At 37.3% G+C, this 21,914-nt stretch overlaps 1 protein-coding gene and 1 long non-coding RNA gene across 2 annotated transcripts in view; one reads left to right on the forward strand and one right to left on the reverse strand.

The window, feature by feature from the left end:
* The first annotated feature begins 12,485 nt into the window (after positions 1-12,485).
* The window catches only part of PLA2G4A (phospholipase A2 group IVA), a 158,311-nt gene continuing 148,882 nt past the window's right edge, over positions 12,486-21,914 (forward strand). Inside the window, exon 1 of the mRNA XM_047076921.1 lies at positions 12,486-12,580. The gene's annotated coding sequence lies outside the window, so the exon portion shown is untranslated. The remainder of the gene's footprint in view (positions 12,581-21,914) is intronic.
* Positions 18,005-21,193, reverse strand: LOC124510175 (uncharacterized). The gene is made up of 2 exons (XR_006961637.1): positions 21,083-21,193; positions 18,005-18,163 (listed from the first exon to the last, which is right to left on the reverse strand). It is a non-coding gene; the product is annotated as an uncharacterized LOC124510175 (long non-coding RNA).

Here is a 21,914-nt window from a genome sequence, read left to right on the forward strand (position 1 = left end):
AAATGGCTAAGAAACCTTGCTGTCATCAACCATCTAGTTGAAGTATGTCACAGAGTCTTAAACATTCATTCTAGAACCTCAATATGGGACACCTACCATACCAAGAAGAGTTTTTCCAAAATAAACAAATGGGAATACATCAAATTAAAAGCTGCTCAGCAAAAGAAATGGTCAGCAAAATGAAAAGACAACTTATGGAATAAGAAAGTTATTTGCAAATCACATATCTGACAAGGGTTACTATCCAAAATATATCAAGAATTCGTGTAACTCAAAAGCAAAAAAAAAAAATTCAAATAAAAATGAACTAAGATCCTGAATATACAAAGAAGACATGCAAATGGCTAATAGGTAGATGAAAAGGTGCTAAGCATCACTAATCTTCAGAGAAATGCAAGTCAAAACCTCACCTAACATCTGTTGGAATGTCTTATCATCAAAAAGACAAACAATAACAGGTGCTGGCAAGAATGTGGAGAAAAGAGAGCCCTTGTGCCTTGCTAGTGGGATTATAAATTTGTTCAGCCACTATGGTAAACAGTATGGAAGTTCCTGGGAAAAAATTAAAAATAGAACCACCATATGATATGGTAGTATATTCTAACTGACCCAGTAAATGATCTAGTAAATTCTAATTTGGAGTATTTATCTGAAAGAAGTGGAAATACTTTGTTGAAAGATATCTACATTTCCTTGTTTGTAGCAGCATTGTTCACAAGAGTCAAGACATAGAACAACCTAAATTGTCTATCTATCTATATATATATATATATATATATATATATATATATATAATGGGATATTGTTCAGTTATAAAAAAAGGAAAAATTCTGCCATTTGTGACAGCATGGATGGATCTTGAGGGCATTATGCTAAGTGAAATAAGTCAGAAAAAGACAAACACTGTATGTTCTCACTTACATGTGGAATTAAAAAATCACCAAAAGACCCAAATTCATAGAAAAAGAGACCAGATTTGTGGTTACCAGAGCCAGGGGATGGAGGTTGGGGGAGCTGGATGAAAGGGGTCAAAAGGTACAAAATTCCAGCTATAAGGTAAATAAGTACTGGGGATGTCATGTACAACATGATGACTTTAGTTAACACTGCTGTATGGTATAGGTGAAAGTCGCTAAAAGAGTAAATCCTAAAAGTTCTCATAATAGGGAAAAAAAATTTTAATTTTGTTCGTCTCATATCTCTATGAGATTATGGATGTTAACTAAAGTTATTGTGGTGATACTTTCACGAAGTATGAAAGTCAAGTCGTCCTTACATGTTTTAGAGCAGAATAAATGTTATAATTATTAGGAAGTTCTGCCTGTGCAAAATGGTGAGTTTGGCTAAACTTGTTTTAAGTTATATAGATAAAAAAAAAGAACCTGAAGAAAACAACAACAACAAAAAAACCATGGTCTTTCAAATCAGGAAGACGTCACTTTGGATCTCTGCTCAAATACTTAGTAATTTACCTTAGGCAATTTAATCATAAGCCTTAGTTTCCCATTTATAAAGTGTGGATAATACCCTTCCACAGTGCGGTTGAAAATTAAATGAAATACTATAACTTTTCTGGACCTCAATAAGTGCTTGCTGTATCCAAACTTCTGTCTACCTACTACATCCCTTTGGATGAGAATATTTTCCATCCATCTGCTTGATCCAGACTGCTTTCCACAAGGAAACATACAAATGTTAACTTTCCCATTACTTCTCATATCAAAACTTACCTCTTCAATTAATTATAAATTTGAGGGCCGCCTGGGTGGCTCAGTCAGTTGGGCATCTGACTTCAGCTCAGGTCATGATTTCCTCGTTCATGAGTTTGAGCCTGGAACCTCCTTCAGATTCTGTTTCCCTCTCTCTCTAGCATCCCCCCGCCACTCACTCATGCTCTGTCTCTCTCTGTCTCTCAAAAATAAATAAAGGTTAAAAAAAATTTTTTAATTGTGAATCTGAACCAAAATTAGTTACAAAAATGTTTATCAAAGTTTTGCTTATAAAAGAGAACAAGTGGAAACAGCATATATTGAAATAAGTTATCCTTTAATAATAAATTATAGTGTGTCCATACATTGTGATATTGTACAACCATTAAAATATATCTTATTAGCATGGAAAAATATTTTTAACGTGCCTCCATAGGTAAAAATAAAGATTAAAAACAGGTATATTACAAGGTATTAAAATGGTATGTAAATGCATAGAATAAAAAACAGAGTGATATACAACAAATTATTAGCCAATGTTATCTCTAGGTGGGGGCATGTGTGATTTTTATTCTCTGTCTTCTATGGAACTAGGAACAGTGGCTATGACTTCTGTAACACAGGATGTAAGATGTCACATTTCTTTTATTTTCCTAAATAAAAATCGAATTGTTCCTAGCCCTTATCTGGCTAGAAAATTTAATTTCAAGCATTATCGAAATTTCTTTCCACTTAAAATTGTCAAGATTGCACAAGCACCCTGTGGCTCTTTTAAAGTTCCAGACATTTAAATAGAATCCTCTGATTTTGATATATTCTGATTACCAATGATCATCTCATACCCAAGCCACATTATGCCTTGAAATTTGAGAACTGTTCTGTCTCTACACCAATCTTGAGTTCTGGGAATGCCTGCAGATACAGCCCAATGTTATCTCGGGCACCCTGCATTTTGTAATCTCATCTCTTCTTTCCTCTTCAGATTGTTTTTCAAATTTTCATATAGCAAAACTGTTCCCTACTAAGAATAAGCTGGTTTCTTTTTCATGTATTAATTCTTGAAGTAAATAGTACTTTTAAGATTAATCTTAATAAATTATTAAATAGTTAATATGTATCGCCATGGATTACTTATGTATTACTATGTAATCATATATATTACTATGCGTAGGGCACACATTTTATTTATTTAATAATTTTATTAAATTATCCCTATATTTAAATTAAATTAAATATAATATAAATTTAATATAAATTAAATATTAATATTTATATTAAATTATCCCTATCCCTAATTTTATTTATTTTTTTAATGTTTATTTATTTTTGAGACAGACAGAGGCGAGTAGGTGAGGGACAGAGAGAGAGGGAGATACAGATTCTGAAGAAGGCTCCAGGCTCTGAGCTGTCCGCACAGATCCCGATGTGGGGCTTGAACTCGTGAACCATGAGATCTTGACCTGAGCTGAAGTCGGACGCTCAATTGACTGAGCCACCCAGGTGCCCCCAAAAAGTCCCTAATTTTAAATGGAATCTCTGAATCATCAATCTTTTTTTTTAAGCATTTAACAACTTTTTAAAAAATTGAAGTATGGTTGTCACACAATGTTACATTAGTTTCAGGTGTACAAAATAGTGATATGAAATTCTGTATGTTATATACTATGCTCACCCTATGTGTAGCTCCCATCTGTCACCATACAACACTATTTTAATACCATTGACTATATTCCCAATGCTATACCTTTTATCCCATGACTTATTCATTCCATAACTGAAAGCCTGTACCTCCTATTCCTTTTCACTCATTTTGTTCATCTCTCCTTCCCTCTCCCCTCTAGCAACCACCAATTTGTTCTCTATATTTATGGATCTGTTTCTGGTTGTTGTTGTTGTTGTTTATTTATTTACTTTGTTTTTTAGATGCCACATAAAAGTGAAATCATATGGCATTTGTCTTTTTCTGTCTGACTTATTTCATAATGCTTTCACATGCTGTTTCATATCATAATACCTTCTAGGTCCATCCATGTTGTCACAAGTGGCAAGATATCATTCTTTTTGTGACTGAGTAATATTCCATTGTAAAGATTAATCACATCTTCCTTAACCATTCATCTACTGATGGACACTTGGGTTGCTTCCATATCTTATCTATTATAAATAATACTGCAATAAACATAGGAGTGCATATATCTGTTTTGCTTGTTTGTTTCAAAATTTATTTATTTTGAGAGAGAGAGCATGAGCAGGGGAGGGGCAGACAGAGAGGGAGAGAGGGGATCTCAAGCAGGCTCCATGCTGCCAGTGCAGAGCCTGATGCAGGGCCTGAACTCACCAACCATGAGATCATGACCTGAGGCAAAACCAAGTGTTGGATGTTTCACCGACTAAGCCACCCAGGCACCCCTATCTTTTTCAGTTAGTGTTTTCTTTTTTTTTTTTTTTCAGTTAGTGTTTTCATATTATTTGGGTAGATACCCAGTAGTGGAATTACTAGATTGTATGAATCATCAATCTTATGAAAATTATCTTCTACCATATGGCCAGATAGCCATTCCCCGACAGTCTTGCTACCTGCTCTTGATCTGAGGGATGGGAGTTACCAGTACTCTGTAAATAAACAAATCACCTGGATCTTTTCTACCTTGTCTCCATGTTTGCTTCCTCTCATAATTCTCTATAACAATTTGGGCTTTGCAAACATAACTGACAGGGGAGATGAAAGGAAGTAAGGATTTGAGGTTAGTAATCTCCATGCTTTGTAATGGCTGCTTTAGTATTCATAAAACTTAAAAAATTCTTTGTCGATGGAACATGAAGTCATGGTTGGGAATGGAGAAGGAGAATATACCCATAGCCAGGAGAACTCAATACAAAAGGATGGTACATGCACTTTCGAAATGTTCAACAATGAGCTTCTAACCTATTTAGTATGAATTTTTTTTAACAATAATTTAGCAGGAAATAAAACAAAGCATGTGTATGTTAAAACTCCAAACTTTCTCATTTCCTATTTACTTGGGAGCTTTTTCTTTGACTTCTTGGGCTCAATTTATCTGTGAATAGCCAATGGGAAATGGCTATAAAAAGACATACGTAATTGGAGGTCAAAGGTTTGATTTAAACTCTGACTTTGATGTTCAATCTTGGGTAAATCACTCACCCTCCCAGAGTCCATTGCATCCTGTCCTTCCAGTGGAATGATAACAACGTGGCCTGGGGCAATGCTGTCAGGACCCCAGTTCATCCCAGAGGTCACTTGCAAATCTAGTGTATGATTCCCATGTACTGGGAAGACTTTCTTCCCTAAGCACTCCTGTCTGCTGCTCTGAGGACTTAAAAACAGAGGACATGTTTTATAATCCCAAATCTCTGTGTTTCCTGAGTTGTGTTTCACAACTTTCAGGGGGAAATACTGATTCCAACTAAGAATAAACTGACTTGTTTTCAGATATAAGTTCATGAGACAAACAGCAACTTGAAGATTAAACCATAAATCTTAATAAGACATTATTAAATATACTATGTATAAAACATTAAGCCTCTAAATTTGAACAATCTTATACAGATTATCTTCCCCTACCATGTAGTATGGTCTGATTTATTCATACAGTTGACTTTTGTTGAATTTTTTCAACCCTCCATTTCCATCCTTTCCATCTTGATAGGCTTCCTCTTCAGGAAGTCTTGACACAGTAATGACTTTGGTTTCTCCCTCCCCACATCACTGTCTCTACCCCTCAGTCTGTCCTGCTGTCTTCCAGATTACTAGTTTAACAGTGTCATTTCCCCTGCTGAGATCCAAAACATCAAAATCCATCTCTGACAAGTAATTGGCTACCAAAATTAAAACAAAATGGTGCAACTAACCACTACCAACTTTGATAACTGGGAAGTTTCTTATTCACTGCAGGAAAATGTCTAAATTTCTATATTATTAAAGAATTTTTATTTTTATTTATTTTATTTTTTATAACAAATTTTAAAGCCTGACCCCCAACATACATTTCTAAATTTACCTCCCTCCTATTGCTCTCCCCACAAACTCTCATCTCCTACAATTGCCTTTGTACTTCCTGCCAACCATGAATTCCAGTCTTTGCCTTTCCTACTTAAATTTATAACAACCCATAAAATCCCAATCCTGGTTTCATGGCCCAGTTTGGGGATTTTCAGATTTAACTTAGTGCTGCCTTGTCTCTATTTCCTCCCTCTAGCACTTCCTGTTCAGGACACTTAGAATGGTTTTCAGTCATACACATCTTTCATATTTCATGCCACCAATACAGGTTTCTGTGCTTGTACATTCTTCTCACACTCAGTTTCATGGCTATTTTCATCTTTCAAGTCTCAATTGGCATGTATCTTCAGAGAGAACTTTCCTGGACATGTTGATTTTTTTTTTTTTTTGTCACCATCTTGTCTTATTTTGTTCCTTGCCTCCCCATCCACTAGGATATAAGATCCATGAAAATATGAACTTTGTTAATGCAGTTTTCTCTCTCTCTAGCCCCTAATAATATGCTAGGCACATGATACGTAGGCAAGACTGCAGGGGAATGGCTACATTAAGTCCTGGGTAAAGTTGGACTATGTTTTCAGGACTTTTTAGGAGCCAATCTTATCACAACGCAGATAAGCTTCTTATTTTCAAGAGATGAAGTGACTTGGCCAATGAGTTTATCAGTGTAACTTAAGTTTTGCCGTCCCAAGTAAATTATAGATTTTAAAAAGGATCTTCCAGCATAGATACTTAAAAATTATTGTATATGAGTGATCAAATGAATGAATCCTATTATTGGTGAATGGATGTTATTTATTAAATATATGTTATATCCAAAGAGAATGCTATATAAGGGTTAGGGACCAATTACATATGGTCATTTGTTTTGGAATGGTTGGCAGAACATTCCAAAACAAATGACCATATGTAATAAACCATGCATTTATTACAAAATGAGAATGAGTGTTAGGTAAAATAGAAATATCTACAGAACCAAATGAAAGGGAAATTGTTTTCCTAGAACTATTATTTGTAGCAAAATAGTCACACTCTTTTCTCTCTTCCTATTTTAGTGATAAATCAAAATATTATTTGATATTATAATGCTTTCTTTAACTGTATCAAATTATAAGCAAGAACGGACATACAACTGGTTAGGATATTAGTCTTTTGTTTTTAATTCAGTTTTTGAACCAGTCTGCTGCTATTTTCAGGAAAGTAAAAGTATCTCAGTAGGATATTAATTGAGAAATATTTAATTATTTTGTGTCAGCAATGTTCTCCTCAATGGTCCTATCTATATATAAGTAAAACAGTAGGATCATTTTGTTAATTTGGAATGGATTTGATTATGATGAGTGTTTTGCTTTTTCATAGCAGTTTTTGGAATTTTGTTAGTTGTTGTGAATTACCTCAAATTTCACCCTACCCTAAAAAACAGATTTGGGACAAACTGAGATTAAAGGTTATATTAAATGTTATGATATTAAATTCTAGTATGTGACTATCTTTGTTAGTTGGGTGAAGATTAAGAGTTACTTTCTTTCTTTTCATTGTGTTTTCATCAGAGAACAATGACATATCAATGATATCTATATCTATATCCATATCTATCTATCTATCTATCTATCTATGGAAGATTTTCCAAAGAGAAATTCTTGGGCATGACAACATATTTGGACAAATAGCAAAAGTGCTTTTGAAGATGCTTAGTCACTGGTTTTATAGACATAAGTACAGGAATGCTGTTACTATCTTAGCCCTCTTATGAAAACACTACTGACATCTCTCAGAGCTCAGTTACTTGAAGAAGCCTAGACTTTCACTTAGCAGTAATTCTTCCTACTCAGGATTACCTTCAAAGCAAAGGACATGGGCTCAGATTCTCTCATGGTCATCAGCATATTTAAATTCCAAGAGCACAAGCATTTTTAAAATTCTGTTAAGTGCTGGCAAGTTGGTCTCTGATCCATGTAATTGGGCTGGTGCCCATTCTGACAGAATTGCTAAAACTAGCCAAGCATTTTCTTTACCAAATTAAGGGGGATCTTAGAGAGCAGAAAACAACTTGCTAAATTATTTCCTTGAGGAGGTTAAACGTTGGACAACTTGGCTTTGTCAAAAGTTCCTGAACGTGGTGTATCTGTAGTCCCAATTTTCTACCGTGTATTAAGTCACATTAATTGTTGAATGTATGACCCATTCTAATTGTACAATATAAATTTACAATTTGTGATAAAATCCAAAGGGATCCTGATTTGATTTTCACTTCTTTATCTGTAAGAAAAAAAGAAATATTTTTAAGGTATAGTAGTAGAAGTCCATAGAAGGGTGGAGAAAACTGCATTGTAGGAGTCTGGCAATAAAATGATCTGACTTGTAGGGAAGTTTTTTCTGGGAATGAAGTCTATGGTGATGTTAAGAGGGGAAAGGAGATGCAGGGGTGAATCCCAATGATAATATATGAAAGTAATAGTAATGTAAGAGTATAAATTAATATTTCACAGCAAAATGATAAGGAAACTGTAGACATAAAAATTTTGAATATAGAAACCCAAAGATGAATGAAGGAGTTGGGAGTGGGAAGGAGAGGCAAGACAGTGACCATTTGCTGATGAAGAAGAGAGTGATGGAATGTTCTAGCCTGGCTACTTACAGGTTTCATTTCCTACCAGTGGCTTTACCACCACCACCACCGTCAGGGATTTGGTTGGCTTGGGACAAAGCTGGACAGATGGTTCAACAACACTTGCTATGAGATAGTATGATATACTGGAAAAATTGTCAAGTTTGCCAGACTTGGATTGAAATTCTAATTTCACTGCCAATTTTCTGGGTTTATGTAATATTAGGATTCCAAATAAAGATAATAATGCCTGATTTCATGATTATAGTGAAGGATGCTACAAATGTAGTAATAATACAAACTACCTAGCTCCTTATAGGCTCTATTTAAAGAGTAACAGTGATATTACTAGTGATTTATTTGTTATAGTCCTCTTACTATATTAAAAAAAAAATTAAGAAGGAAAACATTTTAAAGAAGTAGTACTCCTAACATGTTCAATTAAAAATAATAATTAAGAGGGGCGCCTGGGTGGCTCAGTCGGTTAAGCGTCCGACTTCGGCTCAGGTCATGATCTTGCGGTCCATGAGTTCGAGCCCCGTGTCGGGCTCTGTGCTGACAGCTCAGAGCCTGGAGCCTGTTTCGGATTCTGTGTCTCCCTCTCTCTCTGACCTCCCCCATTCATGCTCTGTCTCTCTCTGTCTCAAAAATAAATAAACATTAAAAAAATTTTTTAAATAAAAATAATAATCAAGAGAAAATTATTGCTTCCACTTTTCAGGTCAAAATATTGATGTAAATGTATGGCTGTGGTCAATGTATATGAAAAGTACAGGTGATTCTAGTAGATATTTAGCTATTCAAATATAGTTCTTATAGTTCACAAATACTTTCTAGATCTGTGCTTTCATCATGCCACCTAATTATTAAATTTATTATAAATACATTTTAATTAGAGTCTGGTCCACTCCTAATTTCTGATTAGCTTCATATTACCAGGAATTTTACTACCATTGGTGGTGGGGGGGGCTAGAAAAACTAAACTTTCTCTTTAGTAATGATGAAAATGCAGCAGCAAGTAGAATGTTATCTGGGTGTCAGGTTCCAGATATTTTTGAGCCCAAAATCGTAGATAACAGATTCAACACATATCCTTTGAGCCCCTAATGTCATGTGGACTTGGGGAGTGGGGGAAAGGGTTGATTAGAATGAAGAAGGCTTGTTTCCTGTCATCATAGACCATAAAATATTTTTGCTTTCATGGCCAAGTATAAAACAAATTGACTAGTGCTCGAATGAATGTTCTTTCTCAAGTGGAAAGATTTTTTATGCCGGAAAGGGGAGCTGGTAGAGAAATTTTCCAAAGTGGCAACTGAGTTAAGCTTTGCAGGATGATTATTTCAGTGGAATTTAAGGGAAAGGTGCACAAGGAGAATTCATTTCTGTGCTGAGACAAAGATGAGGGTCAATTAGCTGGATGCCAAAAAAAAATTCACAGGTGAGAATGTCTTCGGTTTTCTTTGATTCAGGAGTTTTACTAACTTGATTTTATTAGTTAAAGACAGAAATGACTCATATGAATGATGTTCACAGACAGATAAGTGGTAAGAATACCAGGTTATTATTTTACTATAAATACAGTTGCAGAATGCACCAGAATACTCAACCATCGTGGACAAGAAGGACATATTATTCTGAGCAAATCGGTGAACATTTAGAATCTTCTCTATCTGCAGTCTGGATTAAACTTTCCTATCCAACTCTTAGCACTCTGAGTATCAATTAGCATACTAGCTAATCATTTTCACTGAATGTATGGATTTTACTACAAATAGTATCTCATTCCTCAAGCGCAAGCTCATAGGAGACAAATCATTTTTGCATAGTTAAGAGTATAGGATACGTGAAGCAGAAGTTGTAAAAAAATAGAAAGCAACTTCATATAAAGAAAAGCCAATTATAAAAACATCAAGTTCTTCTTTTCTATTTTTTGAGCCATGAGTTTTGACAAGTAGGTACTTCCTTATTAATTCCTTCAGCCACTTCTAGGACTTTCCATTTGCTTACTTATCCAGTGCAAGTTATTATTAGGGCTTATTATTAGAGCTTATTATTCCCAGTCTAAAATTTTAAGATGTTGATGAGTAACAAATGGTATGAAACTCATTGACTAGTAATAATGCAAAAGGAGGGACTGGATTTAAAGGGGCTGCTACCACACCTTCAGTTTCAGATGGGTTGCACCTGTAGTCCTCCTAAATGATCTTCATTGATCACAGGCCCAGGGAAGAGGGGTCTTCAGATCTAATTGGTCCTACAGCCTGAGGCAGTCTATGCATGCAGTGTCTCTCTCACCTAGTGGAGGTGGAGGTCCTTGGAGCCAGTAACATAATTTTGGAGAAAATAGGACAAAGTGAAGGTAGTAAATCTGAATTTGTACCATCCATTTACGGGTCTGTGTAAACAGTGAGATCATAGGTAAGGAGCCAAAATGGATGTGGGCACAGAGGACACAGAGTGAAGCAATGGGAAGTGGTCTATATCAGTTATAGACAGGGGGAGACATACTTGCAGAAGCTTTTGTTCACTGCAAGTATGGAGATAAGTCGGTCTCATTTAGGAAGTTTGCAAAGAGGCAAACATCTCCCCATATGTTTTCACTCTAGCCATAGCATATACTGAATTTTTCTTTAAAAGCCTTTCATCAAAACATTTTCCTATTTTTAACATGTAACATATTAGAAATCCTCTCTCTCCGAATATTGAGAGCTACGACTTTTGATTATCAAACTGACTAGAACAGTATGAAGCTCATGAAAAGGGAGTCTTTTTCGGTCAGAGTCATAGGATGAACTTGCCCTGTGAAACATACTCTTTCACCAATTATACCGGGGGAGGGGTGAGAAATAGCAACGTGTTCTCTGCTCCTCTGTTGCACACACACCACCTTTCAAGAAATTCAGGGTCTTCTTTGAAAAGAAAAATATCTTGATCCCCTGAGACACTACAGGCCTTTTTTAGGAAGCAGAGATTTATAGTATGCCAGGTTGCATTTATGGGGGAAAAAAAACAAAAAACAAAAAGGAGTTGGTTCTTGGGCTGCAGAAAGCAGATGATCGAGAAGCCATAATGACAGAGTTTGCAGAAATTACATTCTTTGAAAATGTTACAAGAGAGCTAGGAGAATGTGCTCAGTATTTGATTAAAAGCAAAACTAGGAGGTCCTGAAAACATGATATACTAAATGAATATGTCAATCTTTAAAGACACTGATCCATTCTTGCGGAATTTGGATAAATCTAAACAGTACACCTCCCTTATTACTGTGATACCGGGTTTTTCGATTTGTGTTGCCAACTTGTAATTTAACGTGATTTGATTTTTCCCTCTATATCTCAACAGGTGTATTACAGCCTTTGGTATGCTCTTAATCCTAAATTTACACTCAGTTACCAACTCAGGTGTTTTGAGTTTGGGGAGGAAATTTTTGAGTAGATTATATACTTTTAAAATATATTCAGTATTGTTTTATTTCAGTTTAAAACTAGGTTGACTTTTATTATATATCATATATATAAAGTTATTATATATATTATAAAGAGGTAATGGGATACTACAATTGTAGTCAATTTACCAAATTAGAAAATTTTTAAATGTGTTAATTAATAAACCTATAATTATCTAACCCAGTGATCTAACCCAATGATTATATCATACTGATATTTTTCCATTGCATTTTTTAAAATTTAAATCCAAGTTAGTTAACACATAGCGCAATAATTAAAGTGGTCTTCTATTGTTCATCTTCAAAATGTATCCATTTTATATTTTGGGTTTGTTATAAACTTTGCCCTTTTAAAGAATGCAAAAATGCTCTAGGTTATTCATCTTTTCAATTTTGTTACTTGTTGGGGGGGGCGGGGAGAGGAAGCTGTAACTACTTAAGGACAAGACGTGCTTCCAGACACATACACACAGACACACACAGTAGCATCCACGTGGTTTCGGATCAGCTCACTTACATACTATTTAAGCATGTTTTGGGACTTCAGACACCGGTTCTGAGAAGCTAACATTTACATTTAAGATACCCGCTTCTTCGAGAACATTGCTTTCCCTCGCTTCGTCTTTCGTTCCACCTTAAAACAGCTGCGAAGACTGAAGGAAACCAGCCCACAGTTTAGCCCCTCCTACCAAGGATTGGACTTGAACTTCTCTGTCGTCCTGGCTGAAAAAGGATCCTGACAGAAAGCTAGAGGCATAAAGGAGCCTGAAGAATCTCATGTAACTCTGGGAACAGTAAGCAATATATTTACTCTTGCCCCGCTCACTTCTCTCCCCCACGCTCCTTAGCTTTTAAGTTCGTATCTGACTTGGAAGGGAGAAAGGACGGAGGGAAACCTGTGGTTCGCTGCTTAAAAAGTCTGCCTCTCCTCTGCCTTTTGGAAAGGAGACTGAGATCAGGGCACTTAATTTCTTCGTAACAAATGCCAGCTTGCTTCCTGGGGTCTAAAGGCATGGGCGAATGGAACGACAAGGGGTTTCCCTTACTTAGAGCCCCCAAAGAAAGCGACCGTTCGACAGGGCAGTGAGGTGGCTCTTGTTAGAGCTCCACGTGATGCCTCCTTGAGGTTACCGATCCCGGACTAGAGCGGTGTGGTTTTTGACAGCCACTAATACTCCTTAGCGATGGAGTCTGTGGGCTCTGTTAACGTTTTAATTAAAAAAAAAAAAAAAAGTCGTTTCGATTACTTATGCAAAGCGTTCCTGGGTTTTTCATATGCTGCAGTGTCAGGAGAAAAGAAAAACAATGTTGAAAAAGGAATTGTAAAACCACTGGTATTCTGATTTGCCCTTCCCTAAGTTAATTGACGAGCCTGGAGAACAGAGCTAGTTTGAGCAAATAACAAAGTTAAGTTTTGAGTGTGGATACTATTTTGGTAACTTTGTTTTAGAAAAAGTTAAAAAAGGCATTTGGCTTTGAAATAAGAGTGGCTTAACCTATGTAAGTCTCCTAGAACTTACAATCATTGGAGTGTTAAAAATAATGATTTTCATCTCAAAAAGTAGAACAAGAAACGCTGGTCACACTGGTTGATGATGTAAGCATTTATTCCGCCAAGGCACATGGAGAGTCTATACTAGAGGCATCTCATTTGGATGGGTGTCAGTTCTTGGTTAGGATGTTTGCATATACAACCCGTTGAGTTCAAGGAGGATTTGTGTTTTATTTCTGTTTGTTTCAGAAATTTGGAATTGAAGCTGAAGAGATATTTGCAGGGAATCGTAGTGAAACAAACCCTGTTAAGAATTTTAAAATTTTGGGGCGCCTGGGTGGCTCAGTCGGTTAAGCAGCCGACTTCAGCTCAGGTCATGATCTCACGGTCCGTGAGTTCGAGCCCCGCGTCGGGCTCTGTGCTGACAGCTCAGAGCCTGGAGCCCGTTTCAGATTCTGTGTCTCCCTCTCTCTCTGACCCTCCCCTGCTCATGCTCTGTCTCTCTCTGTCTCAAAAATAAATAAACGTTAAAAAAAATTAAAAAAAAAAGAATTTAAAAATTTTATTCCTGGAGGTCCCTAGACCCTGCCAACCAAGTTTGATGTTGGGATAAGAAGCAAGTATTTGCTTCTTTCACTGAGCAAAGGAAGAGTTAAATTTTAAATTAAGCAATAATTGTGAAATGCACAGAGAAGTGTGCATTCTGCATTTGCTCAAAGCAGCTTTGCAGACTTCCTGAAAGGGAAGCACATTTTATGGAACAAGAAACTAAGAAACTTATTTAATAATTTTCCTTTTCCTACTTAAACATAAATGCAAAACACCCCAATTGTGACTTACAGTCCTTTTAACATTGTAAGTCACTTTTGAAGTATTTTGCATTTGTATTTTAATAGGAAAAGGAAAATTATTAAATAGATTTCCTAGTACCTGATAAAAAGTTCATTCCGTAGAGATAATTTGGCCTGTGTTCTTAACCCAGCAGTGTCTTTCCTGGTGTCACTACTTAGAAAGCAAAATCATAAAGCCATGTCATTTGTATATTAAAACACAAGTTCTAGGAATAAAAAAGAGGAAGACAGAGTTAGCCGTGGTTCCTTTTCCTCTCATAAGCCTTGTAATTACCTTCGGTGTTTTCCCCTCCTCTTGCTTGCAGACTTTATAGCTCTAATTTTTCTCAACTTTGCTTTTTTTTTAAAATCACAGACCCTTTTACAAATCTTGTGAAATCTATAGACCATTCCCCAGAATAATGCACGTATGCTCTTCCAAAATGTACAAATTTGGAAACACCATTAGGAAGATCACAAACCCGCCGAAACAATTCATGTCACATGCACATGTAGTACTTCTTAGAACTTTGGAGTTTTCTACTAATATCAAATAATTAGCAAATCATTTCACTGGTAAGAAGAATTGTTAAACAGTGAATATTGCAGTGCCCATACTGTCATTCATTCATTAGTGTTCTGGGACTCTAAGCAGTGTGGTGTAATGGAAAAAACTACCAAGTGACCTGGATTCTATACTGACCCCCAGTAATAATTAACTGTGTAATATTAAGCTTGCCATTTTTCTGTAACATCTGATATTTTTAATTGTTGATGCAGTACATAAAACAAGTAGGAAAATAAGATACAAGTTATATTTTATTGGATTATGGGATGTCTGTATTTGCTGTTTTTATTCCAAAATTCCTAACAATATTTCCCTGCATGATTGTTTTATAATATTCTTGTTTATTACAAAGGTAATTCATACTCACTGCTTAAATTTCATTAAATATAGAAAATTGCAAAGGAGGAAAGGAAAAAATGACCTATAATCCACTCAAGGGCTATTTTTAAAATTTTTTTCAATGTTTATTTTTAAGAGAGAGAGAGAGAGAAAGAGAGAGAGAGATACACAGTATCAGCAGAGGAGGGACAGAGAGAGGGGGAGACAGAATCTGAAGTAGGCTCCAGGCTCTGAACTGTCAGCCTAGAGCCCTTTGTGGGTCTGGAACTCATGAACAGTAACATCATGACCCGAGCCCAAGTTGGACATTCAACCACCTGAGCCACCCAGGTGCCCCTCCTCAAGGGCTATTTTTAAAATGTCATTCATTCATTCATTCATTCAGTCAACAAATATTTATTAACTATTAGGCATCAGTACAGAGACAAAGAGACAGGAATTCATTTATATACATCTGTTTATACTTCTAGACATTTTTCTATACATACACTCACAGGTACATTTTACAAAATTGTGATTACATTTGTTAAAAGGTAAGCTGAAGCATATCAAAAATTTTTAAAGTTTATTTGAGCAACAGTTAAGTGGAATGGGACAGTGCCAAACAAAAGTGGACAGAAGCACTTCCCCAGCAGGCTCTCCAAAAAGAGACTTCTATCAAGAAGGAGTGGAATCAATGTAACAAAGTTATTGATTGGCTATAGTTTAAAGCCTAGTTGGCTGTTTGTGATTGGTTGTCCTTAGGTTTCAATATGTAGGGTTAGTTTTTAGACCGTTTCGGACTTTGGTTTGCTTATGTAGACCACCAAGGCATTAGTGTCACCTTATCTAATGGCCTCCTTATTTCATTAGTTTAACACACTACTCTTGCTATTTTATAACGTGTTTACCCCTCAGGCATGATATTGTCTGTTAAAACATGATTTTTTTATCCTTGTGTATAAGTTTGTATTCATTCTTATCTGAAGCAAATATTATTGAGTCCCTACTGTGTGCCAGGCACTGGACAAGTAATGGCTATCTACCCATGAATAAGAGTGCTTCTCACCAGCATGTAATTTTTGGACTGTGGAAATGTTATATTGGCTGATCGTTGATTTTTGGATATTCAGGTGGATTTGTTTTCTACTATTACAAATAACGTTTCAGCAAAGACCCTTATGTAAATGTTTGTGCACAACTTTGGATAGATTGTACTTCCTTTGGATAGATTCTTAAGAGTGTACGCCCAGGTTTTTTTTTTTTTTCTTTTTTTTTTTAATTTTTTTTTTTAACGTTTATTTATTTTTGAGACAGAGAGAGACAGAGCATGAACGGGGGAGGGTCAGAGAGAGAGGGAGACACAGAATCTGAAACAGGCTCCAGGCTCTGAGCTGTCAGCACAGAGCCCGACGCGGGGCTTGAACTCACAGACCACGAGATCATGACCTGAGCCGAAGTCGGCCGCTTAACCGACTGAGCCACCCAGGCACCCCCGCCCAGGTTTTAACAAAAGTTCACTACTTACAAGTTGTAAGATCTTAAGCCAGTTGCTTTATCAAAGCACTCTTTTCTCCACTGTAAAATAGGAGTAATAATAATAATTGAGTGTTTGAAGGATTCTCAAAAATGCTCAACAGAATTTCACGGAAGGTTAGCAATTATTGTTGCCATTTTGCTCTTGAGAAAAATTGTATCAATTTAGAAGCAGTATGCGAGAGTAGAACTTCCCTATGCTAACGCTAATACTGTGTTATCAGTCACATGGGACAAACAACAATAAATCCAAAAATTTAGTTGTTATATGAAAAATGGTATCTTGTTCAAATGTATATTTTTTTCAGAAATAAGGTTGGGCAATTTTATACTGGCCACTTATGTGTCTTTGTTTATGAATTGCCTCTTTCAATGTGGTTTTTAAATCCTTTATTTTTCAGTTTTCATTTTGAATATGGTAAATATCAATAGAAATAACTCACATAATCATGGGGCGCCTGGGTGGCTCAATTGGTTGAGTGTCCGACTTCGTTTCAGGTCATGATCTCATGGTCCGTGAGTTCGAGCCCCACGTCGGGGCTCTGTGCTGACCGCTCAGAGCCTGGAGCCTGCTTCAGATTCTGTGTCTCCCTCTCCCTGCCCCTCCCCCCTCATGCTAGGTGTCTCTCTCTCTCTCTCTCTCTCTCTCTCTCTCTCTGTCAAAAATAAATAAACATTAAAAAAATTTTTTTAAAAAGAAATAACTCACATAACCAAAGGCCTTATTAAAGGTCCTCAATAGGTTGATGGGGGGTTGGAGGGAGGGGAGGGTGGGTGATGGGTATTGAGGAGGGCACCTTTTGGGATGAGCACTGGGTGTTGTATGGAAACCAATTTGACAATAAACTTCATATATTGAAAAAAAAAAGGTCCTCAATAATTTTGAAATGTTGGGGGGGGGGTCTTAACATCAAAGGCTAAACATTAAACTGGAAATACAAATTCTATAACTATTGCTTTTCTCAATTTTGGAAAATTGTTCTTATTGTCGCCTGAAACCTGTTCTTTAAAAATGGGTGAGATGCATAGAAAAATGAAAGAAAGCCATTTTTATTCTCATAGACCGTCATAGTCTACAAAACCAGAGAAATTGAGGAGGGTTCAGGGAAGTGGGCCAAAACCCTTGTAGAATGTCCCACAGCTCCAGGAACATCTCGACTTGTTTCATGTAGAGAAGATGAAGACTAAGGGTTACACGATTCTTTATAAAGGTTTTGTAGGAAAAATAGCATCCATATTTGTCGAGAACCAACTTATTTATTTATAATTTTTTTGAATGCTTACAAAAGCAGAGACAGAGTGTGAGGGAGGGACGGAGAGAGAAGAAGACACAGAATCCGAAGCAGGCTCCAGGGTCTGAGCTGTCAGCACAGAGCCTGACGCCGGACTCAAATCCATGAACCCCACAAACCATGACATCATGACCCGAGCCAAAGTCGGCCGCTTAACCGACTGAGCCACTCTGGGAACCAACTTAGAGAAAATGAATTTATTAGCATCTCTTCATCTACTCATTGACGCTTAGGGCGGGGACAGTTGGGGGGACCCAACGGTTCGTTGGTTCTGGAGTCCTTTCCAAAGAGGACAGTAACCAGAGCAGACACTGTTCTGATCTTCTGATACTTGCACCTGCCTGAGAAAAAAAGAGATGCACCAAAATTTTGCTGCTCTTGCTGTGTGAATCTCAGTGTTTTTGATCCTTTCTGATTCTTAGTCTACCTTTACAACCTTGTTTGGAAGTACGGTTTATCTCCACTTTGTACAAATATCATTTCTAATTTGTTGAAACAGCAGGGTAATCCATTTTGTAGACTTTTTACATGTATTTGGTTCAATATTATGAAAGTATTGAGAAAAGAAATTTAAAGCAATTATGTAAGAATTTATGGAAAAGCAGTTTGGGGAAAAGAGCCTACAGATGCATGCAGCTGTGAGGACATGCTGTATAGGCACCTGCATCTGTAATTAAGATGTCTTTTTTTATGACTTAATTTTATTTATTTAGAGAGAGAGGGTGTATAAGCAGGGGAGGGGCAGAGGGAGAGAGAGAGAGAGAGAGAGAGAGAGAGAGAGAGAGAGAGAATCCCAAGTAGGCGCCACAGTGCAGAGCCAATGTGGGGCTTGAACTCACAAACTGCGAGATCATGACCTGAGCTGAAGCCCGAGTTGGACACTTAATCGGCTGAGCCACCCAGGTGCCCCTGTAATTAAGATTTCTTAATGTCCATCAGTCCCTTGTTATATATACCGTAAACCTCAAATGGGTATTGTATTCCTTTCCATTCAACTGTCATGAAGAAGAGGCAGATGAATTTCAAATTGATGGAGGTCACAAATTTAGATCTTAAAAAGTTAACACTAGAGTTATCGGTAGTTCATGGCACAGTCTTCTAAATCACTGCTTTCAATATGTAATGGGAATTCATGTTCAGATAAGAACTTCAAAGTATTGTTAGACCCTTGATCCTTAGCAGAAGATGGTACTAACATATTTTAGGAAGATGCCACATAGCAAAAATTCTCATTTAAAGAGATTTCTTGGTTAGTTAACAATTTAACTGCCGATTATTAAGATGGTTGCTTATAGTCTACCACTTGGTACTTATTTTTTGAGGTGGTGTTCACCAAGGATTTATATTTTAAATACATGAAAGCTCATAATATTTATATGGGATTTTTTTCTTACCCTTACCACTAATGATGTCTCTGCTATCAATGAAAAGTAATAAAAGAATCAACTTTGTGAGACTCCTTCAGTGTTTGCAGAAATTCTTCCTGTTGAAATTATTTACTTATTTATTTTTATTTTATTTTTTTAGCTTTTTTTTAACGTTTTTATTTATTTTTGAGACAGAGACAGAGCAAGAACGGGGAAGGGTCAGAGAGAGGGAGACACAGAATCAGAAACAGGCTCCAGGCTCTGAGCTGTCAGCACAGAGCCCGATGCGGGGCTTGAACTCATGGACCGCGAGATCATGACCCGAGCCAAAGTTGGCCGCTTAACCGACTGAGCCACCCAGGCGGGTGCCCCTACTTATTTATTTTTAAAGTTTACTTATTTTGAGAGGGAGTGAGCGAGAGTAGGGGGGAGGGACAGAGAGAGAGGGAAAGATTGAATCTGAAGCAGGCTCTGTGCTATCAGTGAGGAGCCCAGTGCGGCTCAGTCTCACAAATGATGAGATCATGACCTGAGCCAAAATCAAGAGTCAGATGCTTACCTGACTGAGCCACCCAGGTGCCCCTAAATTATGTTTTAGATTGACAGATTGGTTTGGTTGATTAATACCTCGTGAACAATTGTCAGAATGAAAAGAACACACTTGTATAAATCATAATTTTCTATGAGGAAAATACTGTTTTATTAATATAGTATATAGCACTCCTAGAAAAATGGTAGGAAAAATATATCTTTTTAATACTTAGAAAAAGAACAGATATTAAAGGAAACAATTTAGAAAATCTGCGCTCTCTCTGTCACTTAAGAATTTTACTTGCTGAGGGGTGCCTAGGTGGCTCAGTCGGTTAAGCCTCTGACTCTTGGTTTCAGCTCAGGTTACGATCTTACAGTTTATGAGTTCGAGCCTCGCGTGGGTTCTGTGCTGACAGCTCAGAGCCCGGAGCCTGCTTTGGCTTCTGTGTCTCCTCTGTCTGCTCCTCCCCTGCTCATGCTCTATCTCTCAACAATAAATAAACATTAAAAAAAAAAAAAGAATTTTACTTGTTGGGTTAAAAAGAAAAATCCAGAGCTAATATTACCAGGAATTGGTGATCACTGGGCTGTATGCATTTACTCCTTCACCAATTCAGGAAGTTTTAATTCAGACTGACTACGTGCTAGGCACTGTGATCCCTGTAGGGGAGACCTGGGTGAATAAAGCAGGTGTGATTAATTCCCTCTTGGAAGAGAGAGTCAATAATTAAGCAAACAATAAACAGATGATAAAGGAAGCAACCTGATTCCAACAGTTGAGAATAATCTGGAGAGGGGCAGGACGGAAAAGTTTCCCTGAGGTGAAACGTAAGCATAAAGTGAGGCTGTGAGGGATGAGAAGCCAAGAGAGAGGAGAGAGCGTAGGAGGTGAATGGAGAGAGAAGGGTGTGGCTTGCGCTGGGGGCTCCAGGCAAAGCACTGGTACCTGAGCCTGCGAGAAAGCAAGCAAGAAGCTGGATGGAAAACCAGAGATTGGGGTAATGTCGTGGGTGCAAAGGAAGCAAAGTGGTTCCAGGGAAACAGAGGGTAGAAAAGTGACTTCACTTGAAAACTTGGTGGTCATTAGTGATCTTGATTAAGAGCAGTTTCAGTGGAGTGATGGAAACAGAAAGTGTGCGTGAGGTTGCCTGTGGATGGGGGGGTGAGGACTCTGGGAGCATGGATACCCTGTGAACAACTGGCCCTCTGGAGAAATCTGTTGGTAAATGGAACAGAAACGTGGAAACATGGAGGGAGGAGGAATATGAAGCAGAGGGACTTCTATGGGCTTGCTCATCAGGTCATCAGGAGAAAGTCATTTTGTTTGTTCAGAAAAGAGAGGTATGACTATCATGTACTTACAGAAGAGAGAGGGCTTTTGTGTCCCAAGAGCCACTTGCGGGGTCAGGTCTCTTAACAGGAGGAGGAATTCTGCTTCCTTGGTGAAGGCAAACAGGACTCAAGTGCAAGTACAGGGAGTTTGCTGATTTGGTGGTGGGAAGATAAGACACTTCCCTCTGGTGTTGTTTTCTCAGGAAGGGAGATGAGGTCACCAGCTAAGAGAGGGGGGTGGGGAGAGGCAAGGTGGAGAAGAAAGCCATTTTCTAGAATGGGGATGCAAATTCACAGGAAAAACTTAGAAAGATACTGTGTAGTGTCCAGGGCCTCTGTGAATGTTGAGAATGTGAACCGAAAATAAAACCAGTCTGCCAGGTTATGTGGTTTTTCTCTGGCTAAATGCTAGGAGCAAACCCAGAGAAGCTAGAATGGCTGAATTCTTCTAGAGTGGGAGTTTTGAAAGCAAGCAAGCAAGAAAATCTGGAAATCCTTAAGATGAACAGGCAGTACCCTGAGCCAAAACACAAAATGAAAACAAAACACCTAAAACAATGCATAGAAATTCATGAGCTTATAGAATACAGATCTTTTTATCTAAGGTAATTATTAACTAGCAGGGAGTAATTACAAGTTGGCTTGATTTCCAGCATTTTGTAGGAAGGGATTGAATTTGTTGCTTTCACTCTTGTTGGATTCTTACCTTTCCAGTTGCCTGGACTGGATATCACTTTGGCAAATCTCAATGCCTTTACCTGCTCCAGGAGTGATCATACTGGGCTTTATACTCTTCTTGTCTTAGTTGCTAGAACTGTCATTGTCATTTTAAATTCTGATTGCCTAACAGTTGCTGTGCCGG

Source organism: Lynx rufus, unplaced genomic scaffold, assembly GCF_022079265.1.
Source record: "Lynx rufus isolate CCGP_SWC_20201006 ecotype Redwood Valley unplaced genomic scaffold, mLynRuf1.p SCAF_15, whole genome shotgun sequence".
NCBI classification, from domain to species: Eukaryota; Metazoa; Chordata; class Mammalia; order Carnivora; family Felidae; genus Lynx; species Lynx rufus.